The sequence below is a fragment of the Delphinus delphis genome, chromosome 4, assembly GCF_949987515.2.
Source record: "Delphinus delphis chromosome 4, mDelDel1.2, whole genome shotgun sequence".
NCBI lineage: Eukaryota > Metazoa > Chordata > Mammalia > Artiodactyla > Delphinidae > Delphinus > Delphinus delphis.
This window is the reverse complement of record NC_082686.1, coordinates 59784286-59797062: the sequence shown is the minus strand read 5'-3', so window position 1 is coordinate 59797062 and position 12777 is coordinate 59784286. Positions and strand designations below refer to the sequence as shown.

Here is a 12777-nt window from a genome sequence, read left to right as displayed (position 1 = left end):
TTTTAACTGCAACTACCGTATACTAAAAGCTTCCCCTTCTCTTGTAAAACGCTCTTTCCCTACATAAGATTGTCTAGTGTCTCTTCACTCCAAATTGAAATCCAGCTAGTAATATGTAACCTGGGACAAATTTAGAGCATGGTTTCTGGACTACTGCCAGTCCTTAAAGTTATTTTTTTTTTTTAAATGTTCTTGTAACTTGTGGGACTTAGTACAGAGATAAGGTCAAAGAATGTACCCACAATGGTTCAGGCACTGACGATACAACAGTGAAAAAGATAGGCATAGACCTGCCCTGGTGATCTTAACAGGGAACAAACATTACATTATTTCAATTGCCATGAGGTACTGTGTTGGAGTGGTAGGTGTAATACATTTTACAGAATTTTGGAGAAAACATTTCAGTCAATTTTTACTTTGGTTCTCAATACAAAATGAATAATTGTTAATGTTTTTATACCTAAGAGTGGGGGGAAAAAAGAGAGATGAATGATCATTGTAAAACTTTGGAATTGAAAAGCCCAAGTTATCTCAACATTTCAATACAGAACCAACTAAGTTTAATAAAAGCTAGACACAAGTATCAGGAGCATACTGTCAGCGCTCACCAGCTAGATAATGGGAAACTAACCCATTCACAGTGATCACAGAGGAGAGAGACTAACTTAGTAAAAGCTATAGTTTATACAAAATATGAAGTTCCTTTGAAACTGAATGAATTAATGGAAGAGATAAAGTGATATACCACATTCGTGGATGTGAAGAATATAAAATGCCTGTAAAAATGTCTGAAAGAGTGAAGTTTAAAAAAATTCTAATAGGCATATCCTCCAGGAAAGTTACAAAAATCATAGTTTTAAAAATATGGTCAGATTTAACAGTTACAAATAATTGTATTAGAAAGGGGACTGCAAAATTTTGCATTAACACAGTTTTTCTGTCTAAAGAGCTCATACCTAAGAAAAACATTGAGATCTTTTGATGGTGAAAGGACATAATTCACAAAGGAAATACAATTAATGGAAAAGGAAACTCTAATAAGGCAGCTTACAAAAGTATGTCCTTATTTTTGCCTAAATGACGAGAATTTGAAAATACGTGCATCCTCAGGGCCTAACCCCACTGTCTGGCACTGAATTCATTCATTACTATAACACTTACTGAAAGATTACCGTGTGGCAGGCACTTTGATCGATGCTCTCACTGAATTCACACAACAGTCTTTTGTGGTAGGAACTTTCATTAGCTCCATTTTACAGTTTCAGAAACAGGCTTAGAAAAGGTAACTTTCTCAAGGTCACAGTTAGTTAAGGGGCTGAGCTGTATAATGCTCACAATAAATATGATAAAATATGGTATCTCAGTATTACCCAGCTTTTAAAAACTAACAATATGATTAAAGTGGAAGAAGGCAAGGTATAAAATGTACACAACAAAGAATAGATGAGACAAATAGAAAACAAATGGGAAGATGGAAACTTCAAATACAACCATATTGATCCTTATATTGAATGTAAATAGTCCAAACACACCAATTAAAAGGCAGAGATTTTTCATACTGAATTAAACAAAACAACATGCTACCTATAAGAAACCCACTTTAAATACAAGTGAACCAGAAGAGGGGTAGAAAAGATACACCATGTAAACACAAATGAAAGGGAAGTTGGAGTGGCTAAATTAATACCAAAGTAGATTTTGGAACAAAATATATTTCCAGGGATAAAAGAGGGATATTTATGATAAAGAAATCCACCAAGAGAATATAATCTTAAATGAATATGAACCTAATAATAGAAAACTGACAAGAGAAATAGACAAATCTTCTGTTATAGAGATTTTGAACTCTTGGTAAGTATGTCACAATATATTAAAGAGGATTGATACTATGCAAACCACATCCTTTAACCACACCAGAACTAAACAAGAAATCAGTAAATCTGGAAAATCCCCCAAATATTTGGAAATTAAGCAACATTCTTCTAAATACTCATGTGTCTAAAAAGGAATTGCAAGAGAAGTTAAAAAAAAATTGAATAGAAGGAAACAAAATATGTCAAAGCTGTAGGATTAAATGCTTAAAAGATAATTTATAGCATTAAATGTGTATATGAGATCTGTTTTTCTTCCTTGAAGTATAGTTGATTTAGAATATTGTGTTTCAGGTGCACAGCAGTAATTCAGTTATTTATTTCAGATTATTTTCTATTATAGTTTATTACAAGATATTGAATCTAGTTACTTGTGCTATATGGTAAATCTTTGTTGCTTGTATATGAGATCTTGAATCAAAGATCTAAGATTTTCCCTTAAGAAACTAGAAAAAGAGCCAGTTAAACCTAAAGTAGGCTGAAGGAAGGAAATAATAAAGAGCAGAAAGCTGTCAAATTGGAAACAGTAAGAGTAGGAAAATTAAATGAAACTAAAAGCTACTTCTTCGAAAAACTAAAATTGATACACCTCTCCTCTAGCCAGACTGACCACTCCCCCCAACCCCCTACACAGAAGACACAAATTACCAACATCAGCAAAGAGAGGACATCACTACAGAACTTACAATAAAAAGATAATAAAGGAATATTGCAAACCACTTTATTCAATAAATTCAACAAATAACATGGACAAATTTTTTTGAAAGACACAAGTCACTCAGGTCACCCAAAAAGAAATAAGAGTTTGGCAGTTCTTCAGAAGGTTGAACATATGACTCAGCAGTTCCAGTCTTAGGTATGTAAGTATATAATTTCAAGAGAAATTAAAACATGTCCACACAAAAACTTGTACATGAGTGTTCATAGCAGTGTTATTCATCATAGCCAAAGAGTGGATGCAACCCAAATGTTCATTAACTGATGAATGGATAAACAAAATGTTTCATATGCATATAATGGAATATTATTGAACCATAATGGGTGAATTGTAAGTATGTGAATTATATCTCAATAAAGCTGATACCAAAAGAAAAAAGCCAAATATTAGAAAAAAATAATAGGTAACTTGAATAGCCTTATATGTATGAAAGAAATTGAATTTGTAGTCAAAATCCTTCCTGCAAAGAAAATTCCAGGACCAAATGGCTTCTCTCGTGAATTCTAAAAGATATTTAAGGAAGAAATAATACCAATTCTACATTCTTCAAGAAATAGTAGAAAAAAGAATATTGCCTAACTCATGTTATGAGAACAGCATTCTACTAGTACCAAAACCAGACAAAGACATTACAAGAAAACAGTAGACCAATATCCCTCATGATTATCTCAGTAGATGCAGAAAAATTCAGTACTCATTCACGATAAAAACTTTCAATGACAAAGGAATAAAAAGAAAATTAACTTGGAAAGGGTATCTGTAAAAACCCTACAGCTGCCATCATACTTAATGGTGAAAAACTGGATGCTTTATATGTGAGATTGTGAAAAAGGCAAGGATGACTGCTCTCACCACTTCTATACAATATTGCCCTGGAAGCCCTAGCCAGTCCAGTAAGACAAGGAAAAGAAATAATAAGCCTGTATGTAGATTGGATAGAAAGAAATAAATTGTCTTTATTTACAGATGATACGATGTAGTAGAAAATGCTAAGATAACTTAAAAGAAAAACTAGGACTAATAAGAGTAACAAGTCCACAAGGTACAAATATCAATCGTATATCCAGCTATTAAAATTTGAAATTTAATAATATTTACAATAGCATAAACATATGATATTTAGAGATATTTAGCAAAATATATGCAAGACCTGTATACATAAAGCTATAAAACACTCCTCAGAGAAAAATTTAAAAGACCCAAATAAATGGAGAGAACACATTCATGAATCCAAAGACTCAATATTAAGTTGTAATTTCTTCCCAAATTGAATTATAAATCCCACTCAAAATTTTAGCAGGCTTTTTTTTTTCTTCTTGACAAGCTTAGGTCTATATGGAAATGTGAAAGACCTAGAATAGTTAAGACAATTTTTTAAAGAACAAGAAAATTGGAGGACTTACATACACTACCTGACTTCAAGACTTACAAAGCTGCAGTGAATTAAAAAAAAAAAAATGCAGTGATTAAAACTGTGGTATTGGTGTCAAGATCAATAAATAGATCAATGGAACAGAATAGAGTCCAGAAATAACAACCACACATATATGGTCAACTGATTTTTGCCCAAGGTACAAAGACATCTCAGTGGAAGAAGGATGGTGGTTACAGTTGGTGCTTGAGTACTTCCCTGGTGGTCCAGTGGTTAGGACTCCATGTTTCCATTGCAGGGGGCACGGGTTGTGTTCAATATCTGGTTGGGGAAGTTCCACATGCTGTGCTGTGCAGCCAGAAAGAAAAACAAAAAAAACACAATTGGTGCTTGAAAAACTGGACTTCCCAATACAAAAGAATTTTTCATCCATAGTTCTGTGATATACAGCAATTTAAAATGCACCGTGGATCTAAATATAAAACATGAAACTATAATACTTCTAGAAGAAAAATAGAAAAATCTGTGTGACTTTGTGTTAGTCAAAGATTTCTTAGATATGACCCCATAAGCATAATTCATAAAAGCCATAATTGATAAATTGGACTTAAAATTAAGAACAACTATTTGAAAAACAGGAGAATGAAAAGACAACCCAGAACTGGGAGAACATATTGTATATCACACATCTGATAAAGGCTATGTAGTCAGAATCCATAAAGAACTCTTAAAACCCCATAAATAACAAATGACCCAATAAAAATGGGCAAAAGCTTTAAACAGAACTTCATAAAAGATATACAAATGGCTAATAAGTACATGAAAAATGCTCAGTATCATTAGTCATTATGGAAATGCAAATTAAGGTCACAAGGAAATACCTCTATACACCTATTAGAATGACTAAAATTTTAAAAGATTGACCATATTAAATGTTGATAAGGCTATGGTACAATTCAGATCCTCAGAGTCTACTAGTGAAAATATAAAATGGTATAACAACTTTGGGAAACAATATGGCAGTTGTTTAAAAAATGTACACTTAGCACCTGACTCAGCCATTCCACTGGATATTTACCAAATTGTTACCCAAGGAAAATGAAAGCAAATGTCCATGCAAAAATTTATACACAAATGTTCTAGCATCTTTATTTGTAATAGTCAAAAATTGCAAACAATAACTGTCCACCAACGTGAATATATATGATATATCCATATGATGGAATACTACTTAGCAACAAAAGCTAATGAATTATTGATACAACAAAGTGGATGAACCTCTCCCTCCCCCCCCCCATGCTGAATGAAAGAAGATAGACAAAAAAATATAAACAGAAAGATTCCATTTATTTACAATTCTAGAAAATGAAACGAATGTAGTGACAGAAAGCAGATTAGTGGTTGCCTGGAGAACAGGATGAGGGCAAGAGGAAGGAGTGAATAAGGAGGATGAGGAAAACTGAGGGCAGGCTAGATATGTTCATTTTTTATTGTGGAGATGGTTTCACAGGTGTTTACAAACTTCAAAACCTGCCATGTTGTACATTTTAAATATGTTCAGTTTATTGAAGATTCCTTAAAAAAGCGATCTTGGTTTTGTCCCCCTCCCCCCCCCCCCCCCAGGATACTAGGTGAAAATATTTGCACAACATATATCTGAGAAAGAACTTTTATCCAGAGGGTACAAAGAGCTTTTACAACTCAATAACTAGACAAGCATCCTGCTTTTAAAATGGGCTAAAGATTTGAACACTTTACCAAATAAGATGTGTATCTGTCCAATAAACATGGAACATATGCTCAACACCAGTAGTAATTAGTGAAGTGCAAATTAAAATCACGAGAGACCACTTCACACTCACCATAGGGCTACAATGAAAAGGACTGACCATATCAAAGGTTGGCGATATGGAGTACCTGGAATCCGCATATATTGCTGTTGACAATGCGAAATACTACAACCATCCTGGAAAACAATTGACCGTTCGCTTGTACCGCTGCCATTCATTTCCGAAAGCTTCTAAAAAGAACACGCAAGCTTGGAGCCTCTCTAGCCCTCCACGCATCTGGGGATAGGGGCCCAGCGTGAGCCCCCCGCGGGCCTGGCATCCTGCGACGCGGGGCGCCCGGAGGTTGGGTAGAAGAAGGGCGCGCGCACCCCCATTCTCGTGCCCCACCTGGCTCCGCACGCAGGGGTCCCCTGCGAGGAGGCACACTCTGCGCGGCCCCCTCTTCTGGGAGCAGGGAGGTGTTGGGTAGAGTAGAGCCCAGAGAGCCCCTCCGTCCCCTAGTCTTTCATCCCCAGGAACAGGAAAAAAGAGGTGTCAGGAAATGAAACTGGGGAGGCAAGCAAGGGGCTTGTAAGTCATGCAGAGAGTCTTTTAGAGCCACTGAAGGATCTTAAGTACGTGGGTGAAAATCATATTTACTCCAGCGGTGTGAAAAATGGATTTGGCCTAGAGGCAGGGAGACCAGTTTCACTTGGCCACCATATTTTATTATCAGTGTAGGTACTATAAGCACATGTCAGCTAGCCGGGAATTGGACTGGTGCGATATTCTGATGTCATCCTCTCATCTAGAGCCGTAAACCAACGTTGAATAGGCAAAGTCAACGAAGAGATCTATGATTGGGACTTGGGTTTCAGTCGGGAATGAGGACTAAATTAAAAAGCGAACATTCAGACCTTTCTGTTGTTGTTGTTGTTGTTAATTTTTTATTGAAGTATGGCTGATTTACAATGTTTTCCATTATAGCTTATTACAAGATATTGAATATGGTTCCCTGTAGTATACAGTAGGTCCTCGTTGTTTTTTTATATAGTTTGTATCTGTTAATCCCAAATTCCCAATTTACCACCCCCACCTTTTATCAAATAGAAATTTAACATTTCTACACTGTGCCAGAAATGTATTCATGTATGTTTTCAATGGTGGTCCAAAGAAACTCTTAACAACTGTTTTCTGAACTGTCAAAACTATTTGTGTTATTTTACTTTAGGCTCGATGCATTGCACTTCCTTAGAAAATCATACATACCCGAGATATGATGTTTATTAACCAGAATAATTTTTAACAAGAATACCTTATATTCTGATCACAGTGGAAATTATTTCCTACAGCTGGACATACTAACTAATACTATACAATTTCGGGCGCTATATTAGCATTACTATTAGGCTCTGAATCCTAGGGTCTTATCTGCAGCTTTGATTTGGGTATGCTAAATGCATTCAGAGGCTAGAACTTTATATGCTGAGATGCAAGAGTTAAAGAAAATTTCCAGGCTGTTTATCATGCCATAGTTTACAAGTAACACTAAAGGCCTTCTGTTTCATCATAGCTTTTAAACTGCTGTACAAACATAAGGTGTGGTTACTGTTTAACTTCACACCTTTTCCCAATACAAGGTCAGCTTCCTCTGTACACAGGCTCAAGTAATTCCCACTATGCCATGCCCTGTGTGCACCTTCTGGAAGTTGCCTGGTCTAGCCCCTGGACATGTAAGATCTGGGACATTTCCGAACCTGGTGGTGGAAGCGCTTGGAAATCTTTCATCACCACTAGGTGAAGGACACCTGTTTCAGGGGAGGAGGGGTTACGAAATAGGAAGTAAAACCAGGAAAAGGGAGTTGTGACCACGGTTCCAGGGCCCCAAACCCATCTTGGAATTAGCGGACCCTCAGGTCTCCATGCCATCACCCGCGGCTCTGTACCTCCCAGATCTAGGTCTGTAAGAACCCAAGCTTGAAGTTCCAAATCCCATCCCCGAATGTCACATATTCGCTTCCCCCAGCTAGGAGGCCCCCAGGACATTTCTGAACACTGTCATCTCCAGTTCGCAGGAATCCGCCTTTGTGGCTAATGAAAAATGACAGATGACCACAGCCAACAAATCTGAGAGCAGCGTCAGGTCGGCAACGATCTTCCAGTGAAATGGCAGCCGGAGACATCTGCAATCTCTTTTTTCTTCCCCACCTCCTGTGTTACAGAGGCATCATCCCGCCTTCCTGCCCTCTAGGCTAAAAGGATCTCTCTAATCGTTTCTGAAAGCCTTCCGTGCCCTCCTCCTTTCCAGTTTTTCCACTTCCAAACTCCTACCGAAGACGTGTGAAGCAGAACAGAGACCATGATACAAAGAAGTTTCTTAAAACACCTCCTTTTCTAGGTTCTCAAGGCGTCCCCTTTAACGAACCAGGCCCACCTCTTTCCCATTCACCTACTGGCTTTCCGTCCTGCCCATCACTCTACCTTTAAGAATATTTCCTGTTCCTTCAACCCAACTTGCACACCTCCGCCCCCCGGCCCTCCTCATTGGGCCGCCAGAGGCCCGTTCACTCTTCACTTTTCCCTCCACCTCCTCCCGCCCTCTAGCAGAGCGCAACGGCGTCTCGGGTTCTGATCGGCTACCACGGCAGCCTCCCCGGGATCGGATTGGTGCCATGAGTGGCAGAGGCGGGACCGCGGTACACCCAGGATAGGCTGTTAGCTAGCCGAGCGGCGGCCGCGGGAGGGGCGGGGGGAGGGGTCGGGAGGGGCGGGGGGAGGGGGGCTGGGAAAGTTGAGGCCGTGCTGCCGCCGGGTCTCCGGCCTTGAAGGCTCGGGCTCGCAGCTGCGGCAGTGGCCGCAGGAAGAGGCGGCGGGGGCGGGGGGAGAGGAGGGCCTGGGCCCGCGCTCCCCCAGCCCCAGAGGAGCAAGCGGCGGCCGCAGACTGAGAGATTCGCCCGGGCGGTCGGACAACCCTGTGGAACCCGCTTGGGATCATGACCCAGGCTGGGGTCGCCGCCGCCGCCGCGGCCGAGCCCACGCAGCCCCGGGGTGAGTGACTGCTGGAGGGGGCCGCTGACAGCCGGGGCGGGGGGCGGGGGCCGGGGCTGCGGGGGCGGCTCCGGGGGGCGGCTCCGGGCTCTGCTCCACCCACCCCTTCCCCGCTCCCGGAGGCGAGGGCTGCGCAAAGTGTGTCTTCCTCCTGGGGACCCCTGCGTGCGGAGCCTAGTGGGGCGCGAGCGCCGAAGGTGCGCGCACCCCTCTTCTCCCCGACCTCCCGGCGCCCGCGTTCCCTGGTGCCAGGCCCGTGGGGGGATCGCGCTGCGTACCGACCCCCGACATGCGCGCGGGGCGAGAAGGGCTCCACGCTGCCCCGAGTGCATAAAGAGCTGGGCATTCAGGTTCATACCGGATGGCCTTTGCCCGCCTCCTTCACCTTTTCCTGTTTCCTTCATTCCCTCTTCTTTCCTTGCCCTCCGATTTTCCTTCGGACCCACTGGTCAGACTCCTGTGACTTGCTTTTTAACTCTGACACCTGTGTCGGAGAGTTAGGCTTGCGTCTTCTTTTTAGAAGCCTTTCTTTTCCTTTCTGAATAGGAACGATTCTCCCATACCCGCTGGCCCCTTCCCCCTCCCCCCACTACGGTTACAGTGGGATATGGTCCTTCGAATTTATTAACTTTATCTGGAGATAAGAGAATGCATAAACCTATATGTGGGATCCCAGCTGATGACTTCCAGCTTACGTTCTCATGCTGTTTTTACTATTAAGTAGATATATTGACCTAACACCACACAAAACTAGACAGTTGTGGGTAACTTAAGTTTGCGGAAAAAAGAGAGTTGCTTACTTATCAAAGTACAGATTTCTTGAATAAACCCTTCCGCGAGTAACAGATTCTGAAGCATATTTGTACCCTTGCTTTTTCTTAAAAAGCAATCAAACAAGTAAACCTGCTTTTTGAAGGATCAACAGGCTGTCATGCACTCTAATCACTTTGATGACTTTTTCCTCCTACACAGGACGCGTGTTTAATGTAGTACAGAGTTGCTGTATGGGATACATTTGGTGTTTCCCTTTATTTGTGAAGTACGTTAAAAGTAATTGTTACAAAATAAGCAAAATACTTTGTAATCATTGCACTAATGAAACCAGGAACAGTATCCTGTCTCAGGAACAGTGTAAAGAAGAACTTAATCTCACGTTTTTCTCTAATCTAAGCAGTATGACTTTTTTATACATAGGTATTACATTCTCTCTATATTTAAAAAAGAAGTTTTATAAAATCCAGATATGCATGCAGCCTAGAACATTCTTTGGAATAAAAGCACCTCATTGCAGGGATTCAAGGGCAGCATAGGATTGAAATGCTATAAATAAAATTACATGAATTTTATTTCATGGAAATAAAATTCTAAAGTTGCAGACTGTGCAGTCAGTGAAATAGGCAGGTAAGAGAAATTGATCTGCTGTTTTCCTATTTTCAGACCTTAGCATTGTCAACAAGGGAAAAGAAACATAAGAAAACTGAGAATGTTTAACTCAAGTTAGGAGATAGGCTTCAACAGGCAATCAACTCAGAATTGTTGCTTATAAACAGAGACTGAATCAAGCTTGGGTCTTAACCATATCTTTCATGTCTTACCTTTTTATCCTCTAACCCAGTGGTTCTCAGTCTGGACTATACAGTAGAATCATCTTATGTACTTTTACATTTTAATGCCCAGACTGCTTGCCCCAGAGAGTCTCTTACTTTTGATGTGGGGTTAACCTCAGCTGTAGGTGTAGTTTTTAAAGCTCCCCAGGTGTTTCAATTCAGCAGTCAGGGTTGAGAACTACTATGTGTCTAGAGCAATGTCCAATCCACTAGGCTTGCCTTCCAGGCTCTTCTAAATTAGGCCTTCACTCATGTGTCCAGCTTTCCCCCCGCTACTTCCCAGCATGAGCCTCCTTGTGGTCCCACAGATATGCAGTTCAGATCCCTTCTTTTGTTAATGACATTGATCTTTCTCAGCATATGGATGCCCCTCCCTGTGCGCCCTCTCCCCAGTGACAACAGTTCTAACCCTAAACTTTAATGAAGGTTTTCCTGGACAGACCTTTCTCTTCAGTGATTGGCTCCCTTTGAACTTTTAATCCACATATTGTTTAAAAGACTCCCTTTGTGGTTACATCATGTAGTGGTTTAACTTTCTTTTTCTTTAATACATTTATTTATAACTTCTTTTGTATATGTGTTTCATTATTCTCAAACTTAACGGCAAGGAGTATTTTAGTTTTCGCTCTTCTACAATAGTTTGCTGTAGGTTGGATTGATTTGCTTTGAAACCTCCCCACTCTGTTTGCAACCATAGTTTCAGGTTTGATTCCATCCCAGATGTTTCTGTCGTGGTAGCTTCCTCACATCTTAACTCACATTGAATTCATGTATGGATGTCAGTTTCTTCCATGTATTTTCCTGACTTCTTCAGTAGGTTGATGATTTTCTGTGGCCCCATAACAGCTTGTACTTATTTCTGTGTTAACACTAATCACATTGCCGTTGAGTATGTGTTTATCCACCTTCTCCATGAGCCTGCTACCCCTAGAGCAGCCACATTGAGAGCTCCAGGAGGTATGATTTACACTGTATTCTTAAATACCATTGCAGCATGTGGAGCTAGAACCCCGTGAACATAGCAACTGTGTTCTCTTCATCTTTGTACTTCTGGGACCTAACATAGCACTTATTAGTAGGCACTCAAAAAATGTTTGTGAAATGAGTAAATGACTGTTGTGTTATGTATTATGCAAAGATAACCATATACATCTTTAGCATAGGTTGATTTGGCATTAACTGATTTCACTATTAAATATTTTTATGTCCTAGACTCCTATTATGGATTTATTAGGGATTAGTGGAATTTAAGTAATTATGGTTATGATAGATCGCTTAAACATGTAATCATCCTTCCAACATGCATGGAAATATATGCCTTGAGTCTTTTATTCTGAGCTCTGGAAGTCGACTCTTGTTATCTGTAAAATATTTGTGGAACTCTAAGAGAAAAACTGTTAACTGTTCAATTAGATAATTTTTCTTTTTCTCATTAAATTTTCCATACGGGTACAATTGCACTACTTCAGAAGTCCAGATCTTTTAATTAGATCAGTAGGGCATAATAAATTGCTCCTATTAATGTGCTAATATGCTGTTTTTAATTCAGTTCATCAAGTATTTATTGAGTGTTTACCACGTGTCCAAATACTCTTAGGTGCTAAAGAGAATACAGAAGTAGTAAATGGTGTGGACTCAGCTCTCAAGAAGTTTTTAGACTTATTGGGAGGATTGGAGAGCATCATATCAAATAAGGGACTGAACACAATATTCATTAGCTAATTTAAACGTAAGTACTCAAAATTGATGATGCAGTGATTAATACCATGTAAAATTAAGAAAGACCAGATATTCCTTCAATAGACATTTATTACTCCCGTACTGAGTACTAGTTGCTGAGCATACAATATGGAAGATGTGGTGTCTACCATTTAGAAGCTTACGGTCTAGTGGGAATAGCCAATAAGCATATAGAGTGTATTTCCTGTTAAGATATTGTGGAGTATGTATTATGTCAGGATGTTTGGGACTAACCTGTAGGGATCAGAGAAAGTTTCAAAGAGGATAATTAGGAGTTCCCAGTTGGAAAGTTGATATGAGCATTCCAAACACAGTGATAGGTGCAAAGGCATGGAGATGAGAGAGGGCATTTCTTGATTAAGGAGCTACAAGTAGATTGTCATGGTAGAAAGTGGTACGTTAAAGAGCATGGACTTTGGGGTCAGACATGTGTAGTCAGACATGCAAACTTTTATTCCTGAGGGGTCTGAGCCCTGGCAGACCTTGTCTGTGTAATGTAGCAGTAGTGTGGTAATTTTGCTGCTAGTATTAGTAAATAGAGGTGCCCCAGGGTTCTCCCTGTTCCCACCTATGCTCCCTGTGACTTCCCTTTTGTCTATTACCTGGCTGCATGAGGAGCCCCAGACAGCCTTCCCTCCAAATTAATGAAGCC

At 40.0% G+C, this 12777-nt stretch overlaps 1 protein-coding gene across 2 annotated transcripts in view; it reads left to right on the top strand.

Annotated features, from left to right (window-relative positions):
* The first annotated feature begins 8519 nt into the window (after positions 1-8519).
* USF3 (upstream transcription factor family member 3) overlaps positions 8520-12777 on the top strand; it is a 44092-nt gene continuing 39834 nt past the window's right edge. For both annotated transcript variants that reach the window (XM_060010649.1, XM_060010651.1), the window contains exon 1: positions 8520-8778. The gene's annotated coding sequence lies outside the window, so the exon portion shown is untranslated. The remainder of the gene's footprint in view (positions 8779-12777) is intronic.